Source organism: Lonchura striata, chromosome 9 (genome assembly GCF_050655825.1).
Source record: "Lonchura striata isolate lonStrDom1 chromosome 9, ASM5065582v1, whole genome shotgun sequence".
Taxonomy (NCBI): Eukaryota; Metazoa; Chordata; class Aves; order Passeriformes; family Estrildidae; genus Lonchura; species Lonchura striata.
Genome location: NC_140711.1, coordinates 195,953 through 213,712, shown reverse-complemented (window position 1 = coordinate 213,712; position 17,760 = coordinate 195,953).

Genomic DNA, 17,760 nt, shown 5'->3' with positions numbered 1-17,760 from the left:
TCAACGGAGTGCTTCATTTCTGCAGTTGCCATCGAGGTCTCTGCACTCGGAGCCTCAGAGGACGAGCACGAGTTTCCCAGGAGGGGCTGCATCAGGACGAATTCAAAATTCAGGAAAATTGTCCTGGAACACCTTCCATAAGGATGCTAGAATGGAATTGAAGAGGCAGGCGAGTGTCCACCACGGTCCTCTAGCAGTCCTTAGGGTGCGCGCAGAAGCCCGGTGCTCTTCGGCTTCGTTCTTCGCCCTCGTACAAGCTACCGCTCTGTCCGGCTCCCGGAGCAGGAGAAGCGGCTGCTTCGCGCACACAGCAGCGGAGCGGCAGCCGTACGCTCCGAAGCGCTGCTTCAGCCGAAAGACGCCGGCGACCGGCGGTTCGCTTCGGATAGCAGCCGAGAGCCGTAGTGTGCGTCTGCACTAAACTGCATCATAGCGAAAAGCTTTGGCAGTGTGTCTCGCAGGGAGATAGCTTAGGAGCGCAGCGCACTTATGCCTCCCTTGTCCAGAAACACGATTTTACTGCACTCTCCAAACACACTGCAGTTTCGAGGTCAAGATGCCAGATGCTCTCTGATGCCCGTGCTACCTTCCTTCTCCTGCCCAGCTCGTTGTTTTAACGTGCACGTGCCGTCCTGGCATTCAGTGCACAGTGAAGGCAATCGCAAAAGTCCAGGTGCTGCTGACTCCCAAACACAAGGCGCTGGCTATGTTCTTGCTTCTCGACAACTCAACGCAGCCCTTCATTTCTGCAGTTGCCATCGAGGTCTCTGCACTCGGAGACTCAGAGGACGAGCACGAGTTTCCCAGGAGGGGCTGCATCAGGACGAATTCAAAATTCAGGAAAATTGTCCTGGAACACCTTCCATAAGGATGCTAGAATGGAATTGAAGAGGCAGGCGAGCGGCCACCAAGGTCCTCTAGCAGCCCGTAGGCTGTGCACACAAGTCCGGTGCTCTGCGGCTTCGTTCTTCGCCCTCGTACAAGCTACCGCTCTGTCCGGCTCCCGGAGCAGGAGAAGCGGCTGCTTCGCGCACACAACAGCCGTACGCTCCGAAGCGCTGCTTCAGCCGAAAGACGCCGGCCACCGGCGCTTCGCTTCGGACAGCTCCGGAGAGCCGGAGTGTGCGTCTGCACTAGACTGCATCATAGCGAAAAGCTTTGGCAGTGTGTCTCGCAGGGAGATAGCTTAGGAGCGCAGCGCACTTATGCCTCCCTTGTCCAGAAACACGATTTTACTGCACACTCCAAAAACACTGCTCTTTCCAGGGCAATATATAAGCTGTTTTCTGACGGCCGTGATCTTTCGGGGAGTCTTGCACAGCTCGTTGTTTTAACGTGCACATGCCGTCCTGGTATTCAGTGCACAGTGAAGGCAATCGCAAAAGTCCAGGTGCTGCTGACTCTCAAACACAAGGCGCTGGCTATGTTCTTGCTTCTCGACAACTCAACGGAGTGCTTCATTTCTGCAGTTGCCATCGAGGTCTCTGCACTCGGAGCCTCAGAGGACGAGCACGAGTTTCCCAGGAGGGGCTGCATCAGGACGAATTCAAAATTCAGGAAAATTGTCCTGGAACACCTTCCATAAGGATGCTAGAATGGAATTGAAGAGGCAGGCGAGTGTCCACCACGGTCCTCTAGCAGTCCTTAGGGTGCGCGCAGAAGCCCGGTGCTCTGCGGCTTCGTTCTTCGCCCTCGTACAAGCTACCGCTCTGTCCGGCTCCCGGAGCAGGAGAAGCGGCTGCTTCGCGCACACAACAGCGGAGCGGCAGCCGTACGCTCCGAAGCGCTGCTTCAGCCGAAAGACGCCGGCCACCGGCGCTTCGCTTCGGATAGCAGCCGAGAGCCGTAGTGTGCGTCTGCACTAAACTGCATCATAGCGAAAAGCTTTGGCAGTGTGTCTCGCAGGGAGATAGCTTAGGAGCGCAGCGCACTTATGCCTCCCTTGTCCAGAAACACGATTTTACTGCACACTCCAAAAACACTGCTCTTTCCAGGGCAATATATAAGCTGCTTTCTGACGGCCGTGATCTTTCGGGGAGTCTTGCACAGCTCGTTGTTTTAACGTGCACATGCCGTCCTGGTATTCAGTGCACAGTGAAGGCAATCGCAAAAGTCCAGGTGCTGCTGACTCTCAAACACAAGGCGCTGGCTATGTTCTTGCTTCTCGACAACTCAACGGAGTGCTTCATTTCTGCAGTTGCCATCGAGGTCTCTGCACTCGGAGCCTCAGAGGACGAGCACGAGTTTCCCAGGAGGGGCTGCATCAGGACGAATTCAAAATTCAGGAAAATTGTCCTGGAACACCTTCCATAAGGATGCTAGAATGGAATTGAAGAGGCAGGCGAGTGTCCACCACGGTCCTCTAGCAGTCCTTAGGGTGCGCGCAGAAGCCCGGTGCTCTTCGGCTTCGTTCTTCGCCCTCGTACAAGCTACCGCTCTGTCCGGCTCCCGGAGCAGGAGAAGCGGCTGCTTCGCGCACACAGCAGCGGAGCGGCAGCCGTACGCTCCGAAGCTCTGCTTCAGCCGAAAGACGCCGGCGACCGGCGCTTCGCTTCGGATAGCAGCCGAGAGCCGTAGTGTGCGTCTGCACTAAACTGCATCATAGCGAAAAGCTTTGGCAGTGTGTCTCGCAGGGAGATAGCTTAGGAGCGCAGCGCACTTATGCCTCCCTTGTCCAGAAACACGATTTTACTGCACTCTCCAAAAACACTGCTCTTTCCAGGGCAATATATAAGCTGCTTTCTGACGGCCGTGATCTTTCGGGGAGTCTTGCACAGCTCGTTGTTTTAACGTGCACATGCCGTCCTGGCATTCAGTGCACAGTGAAGGCAATCGCAAAAGTCCAGGTGCTGCTGACTCTCAAACACAAGGCGCTGGCTATGTTCTTGCTTCTCGACAACTCAACGGAGTGCTTCATTTCTGCAGTTGCCATCGAGGTCTCTGCACTCGGAGCCTCAGAGGACGAGCACGAGTTTCCCAGGAGGGGCTGCATCAGGACGAATTCAAAATTCAGGAAAATTGTCCTGGAACACCTTCCATAAGGATGCTAGAATGGAATTGAAGAGGCAGGCGAGTGTCCACCACGGTCCTCTAGCAGTCCTTAGGGTGCGCGCAGAAGCCCGGTGCTCTTCGGCTTCGTTCTTCGCCCTCGTACAAGCTACCGCTCTGTCCGGCTCCCGGAGCAGGAGAAGCGGCTGCTTCGCGCACACAGCAGCGGAGCGGCAGCCGTACGCTCCGAAGCGCTGCTTCAGCCGAAAGACGCCGGCCACCGGCGCTTCGCTTCGGATAGCAGCCGAGAGCCGTAGTGTGCGTCTGCACTAAACTGCATCATAGCGAAAAGCTTTGGCAGTGTGTCTCGCAGGGAGATAGCTTAGGAGCGCAGCGCACTTATGCCTCCCTTGTCCAGAAACACGATTTTACTGCACACTCCAAAAACACTTCAGTTTCGAGGTCAAGATGCCAGATGCTCTCTGATGCCCGTGCTACCTTCCTTCTCCTGCCCAGCTCGTTGTTGCATCGTGCACGTGCCGTCCTGGCATTCAGTGCACAGTGAAGGCAATCGCAAAAGTCCAGGTGCTGCTGACTCCCAAACACAAGGCGCTGGCTATGTTCTTGCTTCTCGACAACTCAACGCAGCCCTTCATTTCTGCAGTTGCCATCGAGGTGTCTGCACTCGGAGCCTCAGAGGACGAGCACGAGTTTCCCAGGAGGGGCTGCATCAGGACGAATTCAAAATTCAGGAAAATTGTCCTGGAACACCTTCCATAAGTATGCTAGAATGGAATTGAAGAAGCAGGCGAGCGGCCACCAAGGTCCTCTAGCAGCCCGTAGGCTGTGCACACAAGTCCGGTGCTCTGCGGCTTCGTTCTTCGCCCTCGTACAAGCTACCGCTCTGTCCGGCTCCCGGAGCAGGAGAAGCGGCTGCTTCGCGCACACAACAGCCGTACGCTCCGAAGCGCTGCTTCAGCCGAAAGACGCCGGCCACCGGCGCTTCGCTTCGGACAGCTCCGGAGAGCCGGAGTGTGCGTCTGCACTAGACTGCATCATAGCGAAAAGCTTTGGCAGTGTGTCTCGCAGGGAGATAGCTTAGGAGCGCAGCGCACTTATGCCTCCCTTGTCCAGAAACACGATTTTACTGCACACTCCAAAAACACTGCTCTTTCCAGGGCAATATATAAGCTGCTTTCTGACGGCCGTGATCTTTCGGGGAGTCTTGCACAGCTCGTTGTTTTAACGTGCACATGCCGTCCTGGCATTCAGTGCACAGTGAAGGCAATCGCAAAAGTCCAGGTGCTGCTGACTCTCAAACACAAGGCGCTGGCTATGTTCTTGCTTCTCGACAACTCAACGGAGTGCTTCATTTCTGCAGTTGCCATCGAGGTCTCTGCACTCGGAGCCTCAGAGGACGAGCACGAGTTTCCCAGGAGGGGCTGCATCAGGACGAATTCAAAATTCAGGAAAATTGTCCTGGAACACCTTCCATAAGGATGCTAGAATGGAATTGAAGAGGCAGGCGAGTGTCCACCACGGTCCTCTAGCAGTCCTTAGGGTGCGCGCAGAAGCCCGGTGCTCTTCGGCTTCGTTCTTCGCCCTCGTACAAGCTACCGCTCTGTCCGGCTCCCGGAGCAGGAGAAGCGGCTGCTTCGCGCACACAGCAGCGGAGCGGCAGCCGTACGCTCCGAAGCTCTGCTTCAGCCGAAAGACGCCGGCGACCGGCGCTTCGCTTCGGATAGCAGCCGAGAGCCGTAGTGTGCGTCTGCACTAAACTGCATCATAGCGAAAAGCTTTGGCAGTGTGTCTCGCAGGGAGATAGCTTAGGAGCGCAGCGCACTTATGCCTCCCTTGTCCAGAAACACGATTTTACTGCACACTCCAAAAACACTGCTCTTTCCAGGGCAATATATAAGCTGCTTTCTGACGGCCGTGATCTTTCGGGGAGTCTTGCACAGCTCGTTGTTTTAACGTGCACATGCCGTCCTGGCATTCAGTGCACAGTGAAGGCAATCGCAAAAGTCCAGGTGCTGCTGACTCTCAAACACAAGGCGCTGGCTATGTTCTTGCTTCTCGACAACTCAACGGAGTGCTTCATTTCTGCAGTTGCCATCGAGGTCTCTGCACTCGGAGCCTCAGAGGACGAGCACGAGTTTCCCAGGAGGGGCTGCATCAGGACGAATTCAAAATTCAGGAAAATTGTCCTGGAACACCTTCCATAAGGATGCTAGAATGGAATTGAAGAGGCAGGCGAGTGTCCACCACGGTCCTCTAGCAGTCCTTAGGGTGCGCGCAGAAGCCCGGTGCTCTTCGGCTTCGTTCTTCGCCCTCGTACAAGCTACCGCTCTGTCCGGCTCCCGGAGCAGGAGAAGCGGCTGCTTCGCGCACACAGCAGCGGAGCGGCAGCCCGTACGCTCCGAAGCTCTGCTTCAGCCGAAAGACGCCGGCGACCGGCGCTTCGCTTCGGATAGCAGCCGAGAGCCGTAGTGTGCGTCTGCACTAAACTGCATCATAGCGAAAAGCTTTGGCAGTGTGTCTCGCAGGGAGATAGCTTAGGAGCGCAGCGCACTTATGCCTCCCTTGTCCAGAAACACGATTTTACTGCACACTCCAAAAACACTGCTCTTTCCAGGGCAATATATAAGCTGCTTTCTGACGGCCGTGATCTTTCGGGGAGTCTTGCACAGCTCGTTGTTTTAACGTGCACATGCCGTCCTGGTATTCAGTGCACAGTGAAGGCAATCGCAAAAGTCCAGGTGCTGCTGACTCTCAAACACAAGGCGCTGGCTATGTTCTTGCTTCTCGACAACTCAACGGAGTGCTTCATTTCTGCAGTTGCCATCGAGGTCTCTGCACTCGGAGCCTCAGAGGACGAGCAGGAGTTTCCCAGGAGGGGCTGCATCAGGACGAATTCAAAATTCAGGAAAATTGTCCTGGAACACCTTCCATAAGGATGCTAGAATGGAATTGAAGAGGCAGGCGAGTGTCCACCACGGTCCTCTAGCAGTCCTTAGGGTGCGCGCAGAAGCCCGGTGCTCTTCGGCTTCGTTCTTCGCCCTCGTACAAGCTACCGCTCTGTCCGGCTCCCGGAGCAGGAGAAGCGGCTGCTTCGCGCACACAGCAGCGGAGCGGCAGCCGTACGCTCCGAAGCTCTGCTTCAGCCGAAAGACGCCGGCGACCGGCGCTTCGCTTCGGATAGCAGCCGAGAGCCGTAGTGTGCGTCTGCACTAAACTGCATCATAGCGAAAAGCTTTGGCAGTGTGTCTCGCAGGGAGATAGCTTAGGAGCGCAGCGCACTTATGCCTCCCTTGTCCAGAAACACGATTTTACTGCACACTCCAAAAACACTGCAGTTTCGAGGTCAAGATGCCAGATGCTCTCTGATGCCCGTGCTACCTTCCTTCTCCTGCCCAGCTCGTTGTTGCAGCGTGCACGTGCCGTCCTGGCATTCAGTGCACAGTGAAGGCAATCGCAAAAGTCCAGGTGCTGCTGACTCCCAAACACAAGGCGCTGGCTATGTTCTTGCTTCTCGACAACTCAACGGAGTGCTTCATTTCTGCAGTTGCCATCGAGGTCTCTGCACTCGGAGCCTCAGAGGACGAGCACGAGTTTCCCAGGAGGGGCTGCATCAGGACGAATTCAAAATTCAGGAAAATTGTCCTGGAACACCTTCCATAAGGATGCTAGAATGGAATTGAAGAGGCAGGCGAGCGGCCACCAAGGTCCTCTAGCAGCCCGTAGGCTGTGCACACAAGTCCGGTGCTCTGCGGCTTCGTTCTTCGCCCTCGTACAAGCTACCGCTCTGTCCGGCTCCCGGAGCAGGAGAAGCGGCTGCTTCGCGCACACAACAGCCGTACGCTCCGAAGCGCTGCTTCAGCCGAAAGACGCCGGCCACCGGCGGTTCGCTTCGGACAGCTCCGGAGAGCCGGAGTGTGCGTCTGCACTAGACTGCATCATAGCGAAAAGCTTTGTCAGTGTGTCTCGCAGGGAGATAGCTTAGGAGCGCAGCGCACTTATGCCTCCCTTGTCCAGAAACACGATTTTACTGCACACTCCAAAAACACTGCTCTTTCCAGGGCAATATATAAGCTGCTTTCTGACGGCCGTGATCTTTCGGGGAGTCTTGCACAGCTCGTTGTTTTAACGTGCACATGCCGTCCTGGTATTCAGTGCACAGTGAAGGCAATCGCAAAAGTCCAGGTGCTGCTGACTCCCAAACACAAGGCGCTGGCTATGTTCTTGCTTCTCGACAACTCAACGGAGTGCTTCATTTCTGCAGTTGCCATCGAGGTCTCTGCACTCGGAGCCTCAGAGGACGAGCACGAGTTTCCCAGGAGGGGCTGCATCAGGACGAATTCAAAATTCAGGAAAATTGTCCTGGAACACCTTCCATAAGGATGCTAGAATGGAATTGAAGAAGCAGGCGAGCGGCCACCAAGGTCTTCTAGCAGCCCGTAGGCTGTGCACACAAGTCCGGTGCTCTGCGGCTTCGTTCTTCGCCCTCGTACAAGCTACCGCTCTGTCCGGCTCCCGGAGCAGGAGAAGCGGCTGCTTCGCGCACACAACAGCCGTACGCTCCGAAGCGCTGCTTCAGCCGAAAGACGCCGGCCACCGGCGGTTCGCTTCGGACAGCTCCGGAGAGCCGGAGTGTGCGTCTGCACTAGACTGCATCATAGCGAAAAGCTTTGTCAGTGTGTCTCGCAGGGAGATAGCTTAGGAGCGCAGCGCACTTATGCCTCCCTTGTCCAGAAACACGATTTTACTGCACACTCCAAAAACACTGCTCTTTCCAGGGCAATATATAAGCTGCTTTCTGACGGCCGTGATCTTTCGGGGAGTCTTGCACAGCTCGTTGTTTTAACGTGCACATGCCGTCCTGGCATTCAGTGCACAGTGAAGGCAATCGCAAAAGTCCAGGTGCTGCTGACTCTCAAACACAAGGCGCTGGCTATGTTCTTGCTTCTCGACAACTCAACGGAGTGCTTCATTTCTGCAGTTGCCATCGAGGTCTCTGCACTCGGAGCCTCAGAGGACGAGCACGAGTTTCCCAGGAGGGGCTGCATCAGGACGAATTCAAAATTCGGGAAAATTGTCCTGGAACACCTTCCATAAGGATGCTAGAATGGAATTGAAGAGGCAGGCGAGTGTCCACCACGGTCCTCTAGCAGTCCTTAGGGTGCGCGCAGAAGCCCGGTGCTCTTCGGCTTCGTTCTTCGCCCTCGTACAAGCTACCGCTCTGTCCGGCTCCCGGAGCAGGAGAAGCGGCTGCTTCGCGCACACAGCAGCGGAGCGGCAGCCGTACGCTCCGAAGCTCTGCTTCAGCCGAAAGACGCCGGCGACCGGCGCTTCGCTTCGGATAGCAGCCGAGAGCCGTAGTGTGCGTCTGCACTAAACTGCATCATAGCGAAAAGCTTTGGCAGTGTGTCTCGCAGGGAGATAGCTTAGGAGCGCAGCGCACTTATGCCTCCCTTGTCCAGAAACACGATTTTACTGCACACTCCAAAAACACTGCTCTTTCCAGGGCAATATATAAGCTGCTTTCTGACGGCCGTGATCTTTCGGGGAGTCTTGCACAGCTCGTTGTTTTAACGTGCACATGCCGTCCTGGTATTCAGTGCACAGTGAAGGCAATCGCAAAAGTCCAGGTGCTGCTGACTCTCAAACACAAGGCGCTGGCTATGTTCTTGCTTCTCGACAACTCAACGGAGTGCTTCATTTCTGCAGTTGCCATCGAGGTCTCTGCACTCGGAGCCTCAGAGGACGAGCACGAGTTTCCCAGGAGGGGCTGCATCAGGACGAATTCAAAATTCAGGAAAATTGTCCTGGAACACCTTCCATAAGGATGCTAGAATGGAATTGAAGAGGCAGGCGAGTGTCCACCACGGTCCTCTAGCAGTCCTTAGGGTGCGCGCAGAAGCCCGGTGCTCTTCGGCTTCGTTCTTCGCCCTCGTACAAGCTACCGCTCTGTCCGGCTCCCGGAGCAGGAGAAGCGGCTGCTTCGCGCACACAGCAGCGGAGCGGCAGCCGTACGCTCCGAAGCTCTGCTTCAGCCGAAAGACGCCGGCGACCGGCGCTTCGCTTCGGATAGCAGCCGAGAGCCGTAGTGTGCGTCTGCACTAAACTGCATCATAGCGAAAAGCTTTGTCAGTGTGTCTCGCAGGGAGATAGCTTAGCAGCGCAGCGCACTTATGCCTCCCTTGTCCAGAAACACGATTTTACTGCACTCTCCAAAAACACTGCTCTTTCCAGGGCAATATATAAGCTGCTTTCTGACGGCCGTGATCTTTCGGAGAGTCTTGCACAGCTCGTTGTTTTAACGTGCACATGCCGTCCTGGTATTCAGTGCACAGTGAAGGCAATCGCAAAAGTCCAGGTGCTGCTGACTCTCAAACACAAGGCGCTGGCTATGTTCTTGCTTCTCGACAACTCAACGGAGTGCTTCATTTCTGCAGTTGCCATCGAGGTCTCTGCACTCGGAGCCTCAGAGGACGAGCACGAGTTTCCCAGGAGGGGCTGCATCAGGACGAATTCAAAATTCAGGAAAATTGTCCTGGAACACCTTCCATAAGGATGCTAGAATGGAATTGAAGAGGCAGGCGAGCGGCCACCAAGGTCTTCTAGCAGTCCTTAGGGTGCGCGCAGAAGCCCGGTGCTCTTCGGCTTCGTTCTTCGCCCTCGTACAAGCTACCGCTCTGTCCGGCTCCCGGAGCAGGAGAAGCGGCTGCTTCGCGCACACAACAGCCGTACGCTCCGAAGCGCTGCTTCAGCCGAAAGACGCCGGCCACCGGCGGTTCGCTTCGGACAGCTCCGGAGAGCCGGAGTGTGCGTCTGCACTAGACTGCATCATAGCGAAAAGCTTTGGCAGTGTGTCTCGCAGGGAGATAGCTTAGGAGCGCAGCGCACTTATGCCTCCCTTGTCCAGAAACACGATTTTACTGCACACTCCAAAAACACTGCTCTTTCCAGGGCAATATATAAGCTGCTTTCTGACGGCCGTGATCTTTCGGGGAGTCTTGCACAGCTCGTTGTTTTAACGTGCACATGCCGTCCTGGCATTCAGTGCACAGTGAAGGCAATCGCAAAAGTCCAGGTGCTGCTGACTCTCAAACACAAGGCGCTGGCTATGTTCTTGCTTCTCGACAACTCAACGGAGTGCTTCATTTCTGCAGTTGCCATCGAGGTCTCTGCACTCGGAGCCTCAGAGGACGAGCACGAGTTTCCCAGGAGGGGCTGCATCAGGACGAATTCAAAATTCAGGAAAATTGTCCTGGAACACCTTCCATAAGGATGCTAGAATGGAATTGAAGAGGCAGGCGAGTGTCCACCACGGTCCTCTAGCAGTCCTTAGGGTGCGCGCAGAAGCCCGGTGCTCTTCGGCTTCGTTCTTCGCCCTCGTACAAGCTACCGCTCTGTCCGGCTCCCGGAGCAGGAGAAGCGGCTGCTTCGCGCACACAGCAGCGGAGCGGCAGCCGTACGCTCCGAAGCTCTGCTTCAGCCGAAAGACGCCGGCGACCGGCGCTTCGCTTCGGATAGCAGCCGAGAGCCGTAGTGTGCGTCTGCACTAAACTGCATCATAGCGAAAAGCTTTGGCAGTGTGTCTCGCAGGGAGATAGCTTAGGAGCGCAGCGCACTTATGCCTCCCTTGTCCAGAAACACGATTTTACTGCACACTCCAAAAACACTGCAGTTTCGAGGTCAAGATGCCAGATGCTCTCTGATGCCCGTGCTACCTTCCTTCTCCTGCCCAGCTCGTTGTTGCAGCGTGCACGTGCCGTCCTGGCATTCAGTGCACAGTGAAGGCAATCGCAAAAGTCCAGGTGCTGCTGACTCCCAAACACAAGGCGCTGGCTATGTTCTTGCTTCTCGACAACTCAACGGAGTGCTTCATTTCTGCAGTTGCCATCGAGGTCTCTGCACTCGGAGCCTCAGAGGACGAGCACGAGTTTCCCAGGAGGGGCTGCATCAGGACGAATTCAAAATTCAGGAAAATTGTCCTGGAACACCTTCCATAAGGATGCTAGAATGGAATTGAAGAGGCAGGCGAGCGGCCACCAAGGTCCTCTAGCAGCCCGTAGGCTGTGCACACAAGTCCGGTGCTCTGCGGCTTCGTTCTTCGCCCTCGTACAAGCTACCGCTCTGTCCGGCTCCCGGAGCAGGAGAAGCGGCTGCTTCGCGCACACAACAGCCGTACGCTCCGAAGCGCTGCTTCAGCCGAAAGACGCCGGCGACCGGCGCTTCGCTTCGGACAGCTCCGGAGAGCCGGAGTGTGCGTCTGCACTAGACTGCATCATAGCGAAAAGCTTTGTCAGTGTGTCTCGCAGGGAGATAGCTTAGGAGCGCAGCGCACTTATGCCTCCCTTGTCCAGAAACACGATTTTACTGCACTCTCCAAAAACACTGCTCTTTCCAGGGCAATATATAAGCTGCTTTCTGACGGCCGTGATCTTTCGGGGAGTCTTGCACAGCTCGTTGTTTTAACGTGCACATGCCGTCCTGGTATTCAGTGCACAGTGAAGGCAATCGCAAAAGTCCAGGTGCTGCTGACTCTCAAACACAAGGCGCTGGCTATGTTCTTGCTTCTCGACAACTCAACGCAGCCCTTCATTTCTGCAGTTGCCATCGAGGTCTCTGCACTCGGAGCCTCAGAGGACGAGCACGAGTTTCCCAGGAGGGGCTGCATCAGGACGAATTCAAAATTCAGGAAAATTGTCCTGGAACACCTTCCATAAGGATGCTAGAATGGAATTGAAGAGGCAGGCGAGCGGCCACCAAGGTCCTCTAGCAGCCCGTAGACTGTGCACACAAGTCCGGTGCTCTGCGGCTTCGTTCTTCGCCCTCGTACAAGCTACCGCTCTCTCCGGCTCCCGGAGCAGGAGAAGCGGCTGCTTCGCGCACACAACAGCCGTACGCTCCGAAGCGCTGCTTCAGCCGAAAGACGCCGGCCACCGGCGCTTCGCTTCGGACAGCTCCGGAGAGCCGGAGTGTGCGTCTGCACTAGACTGCATCATAGCGAAAAGCTTTGGCAGTGTGTCTCGCAGGGAGATAGCTTAGGAGCGCAGCGCACTTATGCCTCCCTTGTCCAGAAACACGATTTTACTGCACACTCCAAAAACACTGCTCTTTCCAGGGCAATATATAAGCTGCTTTCTGACGGCCGTGATCTTTCGGGGAGTCTTGCACAGCTCGTTGTTTTAACGTGCACATGCCGTCCTGGTATTCAGTGCACAGTGAAGGCAATCGCAAAAGTCCAGGTGCTGCTGACTCTCAAACACAAGGCGCTGGCTATGTTCTTGCTTCTCGACAACTCAACGGAGTGCTTCATTTCTGCAGTTGCCATCGAGGTCTCTGCACTCGGAGCCTCAGAGGACGAGCACGAGTTTCCCAGGAGGGGCTGCATCAGGACGAATTCAAAATTCAGGAAAATTGTCCTGGAACACCTTCCATAAGGATGCTAGAATGGAATTGAAGAGGCAGGCGAGTGTCCACCACGGTCCTCTAGCAGTCCTTAGGGTGCGCGCAGAAGCCCGGTGCTCTTCGGCTTCGTTCTTCGCCCTCGTACAAGCTACCGCTCTGTCCGGCTCCCGGAGCAGGAGAAGCGGCTGCTTCGCGCACACAGCAGCGGAGCGGCAGCCGTACGCTCCGAAGCGCTGCTTCAGCCGAAAGACGCCGGCCACCGGCGGTTCGCTTCGGACAGCTCCGGAGAGCCGGAGTGTGCGTCTGCACTAGACTGCATCATAGCGAAAAGCTTTGGCAGTGTGTCTCGCAGGGAGATAGCTTAGGAGCGCAGCGCACTTATGCCTCCCTTGTCCAGAAACACGATTTTACTGCACTCTCCAAAAACACTGCTCTTTCCAGGGCAATATATAAGCTGCTTTCTGACGGCCGTGATCTTTCGGGGAGTCTTGCACAGCTCGTTGATTTAACGTGCACATGCCGTCCTGGTATTCAGTGCACAGTGAAGGCAATCGCAAAAGTCCAGGTGCTGCTGACTCTCAAACACAAGGCGCTGGCTATGTTCTTGCTTCTCGACAACTCAACGGAGTGCTTCATTTCTGCAGTTGCCATCGAGGTCTCTGCACTCGGAGCCTCAGAGGACGAGCAGGAGTTTCCCAGGAGGGGCTGCATCAGGACGAATTCAAAATTCAGGAAAATTGTCCTGGAACACCTTCCATAAGGATGCTAGAATGGAATTGAAGAGGCAGGCGAGTGTCCACCACGGTCCTCTAGCAGTCCTTAGGGTGCGCGCAGAAGCCCGGTGCTCTTCGGCTTCGTTCTTCGCCCTCGTACAAGCCACCGCTCTGTCCGGCTCCCGGAGCAGGAGAAGCGGCTGCTTCGCGCACACAGCAGCGGAGCGGCAGCCGTACGCTCCGAAGCTCTGCTTCAGCCGAAAGACGCCGGCGACCGGCGCTTCGCTTCGGATAGCAGCCGAGAGCCGTAGTGTGCGTCTGCACTAAACTGCATCATAGCGAAAAGCTTTGTCAGTGTGTCTCGCAGGGAGATAGCTTAGCAGCGCAGCGCACTTATGCCTCCCTTGTCCAGAAACACGATTTTACTGCACTCTCCAAAAACACTGCTCTTTCCAGGGCAATATATAAGCTGCTTTCTGACGGCCGTGATCTTTCGGAGAGTCTTGCACAGCTCGTTGTTTTAACGTGCACATGCCGTCCTGGTATTCAGTGCACAGTGAAGGCAATCGCAAAAGTCCAGGTGCTGCTGACTCTCAAACACAAGGCGCTGGCTATGTTCTTGCTTCTCGACAACTCAACGGAGTGCTTCATTTCTGCAGTTGCCATCGAGGTCTCTGCACTCGGAGCCTCAGAGGACGAGCACGAGTTTCCCAGGAGGGGCTGCATCAGGACGAATTCAAAATTCAGGAAAATTGTCCTGGAACACCTTCCATAAGGATGCTAGAATGGAATTGAAGAGGCAGGCGAGCGGCCACCAAGGTCTTCTAGCAGTCCTTAGGGTGCGCGCAGAAGCCCGGTGCTCTTCGGCTTCGTTCTTCGCCCTCGTACAAGCTACCGCTCTGTCCGGCTCCCGGAGCAGGAGAAGCGGCTGCTTCGCGCACACAACAGCCGTACGCTCCGAAGCGCTGCTTCAGCCGAAAGACGCCGGCCACCGGCGGTTCGCTTCGGACAGCTCCGGAGAGCCGGAGTGTGCGTCTGCACTAGACTGCATCATAGCGAAAAGCTTTGGCAGTGTGTCTCGCAGGGAGATAGCTTAGGAGCGCAGCGCACTTATGCCTCCCTTGTCCAGAAACACGATTTTACTGCACACTCCAAAAACACTGCTCTTTCCAGGGCAATATATAAGCTGCTTTCTGACGGCCGTGATCTTTCGGGGAGTCTTGCACAGCTCGTTGTTTTAACGTGCACATGCCGTCCTGGCATTCAGTGCACAGTGAAGGCAATCGCAAAAGTCCAGGTGCTGCTGACTCTCAAACACAAGGCGCTGGCTATGTTCTTGCTTCTCGACAACTCAACGGAGTGCTTCATTTCTGCAGTTGCCATCGAGGTCTCTGCACTCGGAGCCTCAGAGGACGAGCACGAGTTTCCCAGGAGGGGCTGCATCAGGACGAATTCAAAATTCAGGAAAATTGTCCTGGAACACCTTCCATAAGGATGCTAGAATGGAATTGAAGAGGCAGGCGAGTGTCCACCACGGTCCTCTAGCAGTCCTTAGGGTGCGCGCAGAAGCCCGGTGCTCTTCGGCTTCGTTCTTCGCCCTCGTACAAGCTACCGCTCTGTCCGGCTCCCGGAGCAGGAGAAGCGGCTGCTTCGCGCACACAGCAGCGGAGCGGCAGCCGTACGCTCCGAAGCTCTGCTTCAGCCGAAAGACGCCGGCGACCGGCGCTTCGCTTCGGATAGCAGCCGAGAGCCGTAGTGTGCGTCTGCACTAAACTGCATCATAGCGAAAAGCTTTGGCAGTGTGTCTCGCAGGGAGATAGCTTAGGAGCGCAGCGCACTTATGCCTCCCTTGTCCAGAAACACGATTTTACTGCACACTCCAAAAACACTGCAGTTTCGAGGTCAAGATGCCAGATGCTCTCTGATGCCCGTGCTACCTTCCTTCTCCTGCCCAGCTCGTTGTTGCAGCGTGCACGTGCCGTCCTGGCATTCAGTGCACAGTGAAGGCAATCGCAAAAGTCCAGGTGCTGCTGACTCCCAAACACAAGGCGCTGGCTATGTTCTTGCTTCTCGACAACTCAACGGAGTGCTTCATTTCTGCAGTTGCCATCGAGGTCTCTGCACTCGGAGCCTCAGAGGACGAGCACGAGTTTCCCAGGAGGGGCTGCATCAGGACGAATTCAAAATTCAGGAAAATTGTCCTGGAACACCTTCCATAAGGATGCTAGAATGGAATTGAAGAGGCAGGCGAGCGGCCACCAAGGTCCTCTAGCAGCCCGTAGGCTGTGCACACAAGTCCGGTGCTCTGCGGCTTCGTTCTTCGCCCTCGTACAAGCTACCGCTCTGTCCGGCTCCCGGAGCAGGAGAAGCGGCTGCTTCGCGCACACAACAGCCGTACGCTCCGAAGCGCTGCTTCAGCCGAAAGACGCCGGCGACCGGCGCTTCGCTTCGGACAGCTCCGGAGAGCCGGAGTGTGCGTCTGCACTAGACTGCATCATAGCGAAAAGCTTTGTCAGTGTGTCTCGCAGGGAGATAGCTTAGGAGCGCAGCGCACTTATGCCTCCCTTGTCCAGAAACACGATTTTACTGCACTCTCCAAAAACACTGCTCTTTCCAGGGCAATATATAAGCTGCTTTCTGACGGCCGTGATCTTTCGGGGAGTCTTGCACAGCTCGTTGTTTTAACGTGCACATGCCGTCCTGGTATTCAGTGCACAGTGAAGGCAATCGCAAAAGTCCAGGTGCTGCTGACTCTCAAACACAAGGCGCTGGCTATGTTCTTGCTTCTCGACAACTCAACGCAGCCCTTCATTTCTGCAGTTGCCATCGAGGTCTCTGCACTCGGAGCCTCAGAGGACGAGCACGAGTTTCCCAGGAGGGGCTGCATCAGGACGAATTCAAAATTCAGGAAAATTGTCCTGGAACACCTTCCATAAGGATGCTAGAATGGAATTGAAGAGGCAGGCGAGCGGCCACCAAGGTCCTCTAGCAGCCCGTAGACTGTGCACACAAGTCCGGTGCTCTGCGGCTTCGTTCTTCGCCCTCGTACAAGCTACCGCTCTCTCCGGCTCCCGGAGCAGGAGAAGCGGCTGCTTCGCGCACACAACAGCCGTACGCTCCGAAGCGCTGCTTCAGCCGAAAGACGCCGGCCACCGGCGCTTCGCTTCGGACAGCTCCGGAGAGCCGGAGTGTGCGTCTGCACTAGACTGCATCATAGCGAAAAGCTTTGGCAGTGTGTCTCGCAGGGAGATAGCTTAGGAGCGCAGCGCACTTATGCCTCCCTTGTCCAGAAACACGATTTTACTGCACACTCCAAAAACACTGCTCTTTCCAGGGCAATATATAAGCTGCTTTCTGACGGCCGTGATCTTTCGGGGAGTCTTGCACAGCTCGTTGTTTTAACGTGCACATGCCGTCCTGGTATTCAGTGCACAGTGAAGGCAATCGCAAAAGTCCAGGTGCTGCTGACTCTCAAACACAAGGCGCTGGCTATGTTCTTGCTTCTCGACAACTCAACGGAGTGCTTCATTTCTGCAGTTGCCATCGAGGTCTCTGCACTCGGAGCCTCAGAGGACGAGCACGAGTTTCCCAGGAGGGGCTGCATCAGGACGAATTCAAAATTCAGGAAAATTGTCCTGGAACACCTTCCATAAGGATGCTAGAATGGAATTGAAGAGGCAGGCGAGTGTCCACCACGGTCCTCTAGCAGTCCTTAGGGTGCGCGCAGAAGCCCGGTGCTCTTCGGCTTCGTTCTTCGCCCTCGTACAAGCTACCGCTCTGTCCGGCTCCCGGAGCAGGAGAAGCGGCTGCTTCGCGCACACAGCAGCGGAGCGGCAGCCGTACGCTCCGAAGCGCTGCTTCAGCCGAAAGACGCCGGCCACCGGCGGTTCGCTTCGGACAGCTCCGGAGAGCCGGAGTGTGCGTCTGCACTAGACTGCATCATAGCGAAAAGCTTTGTCAGTGTGTCTCGCAGGGAGATAGCTTAGGAGCGCAGCGCACTTATGCCTCCCTTGTCCAGAAACACGATTTTACTGCACTCTCCAAAAACACTGCTCTTTCCAGGGCAATATATAAGCTGCTTTCTGACGGCCGTGATCTTTCGGGGAGTCTTGCACAGCTCGTTGATTTAACGTGCACATGCCGTCCTGGTATTCAGTGCACAGTGAAGGCAATCGCAAAAGTCCAGGTGCTGCTGACTCTCAAACACAAGGCGCTGGCTATGTTCTTGCTTCTCGACAACTCAACGGAGTGCTTCATTTCTGCAGTTGCCATCGAGGTCTCTGCACTCGGAGCCTCAGAGGACGAGCAGGAGTTTCCCAGGAGGGGCTGCATCAGGACGAATTCAAAATTCAGGAAAATTGTCCTGGAACACCTTCCATAAGGATGCTAGAATGGAATTGAAGAGGCAGGCGAGTGTCCACCACGGTCCTCTAGCAGTCCTTAGGGTGCGCGCAGAAGCCCGGTGCTCTTCGGCTTCGTTCTTCGCCCTCGTACAAGCCACCGCTCTGTCCGGCTCCCGGAGCAGGAGAAGCGGCTGCTTCGCGCACACAGCAACGGAGCGGCAGCCGTACGCTCCGAAGCTCTGCTTCAGCCGAAAGACGCCGGCCACCGGCGCTTCGCTTCGGATAGCAGCCGAGAGCCG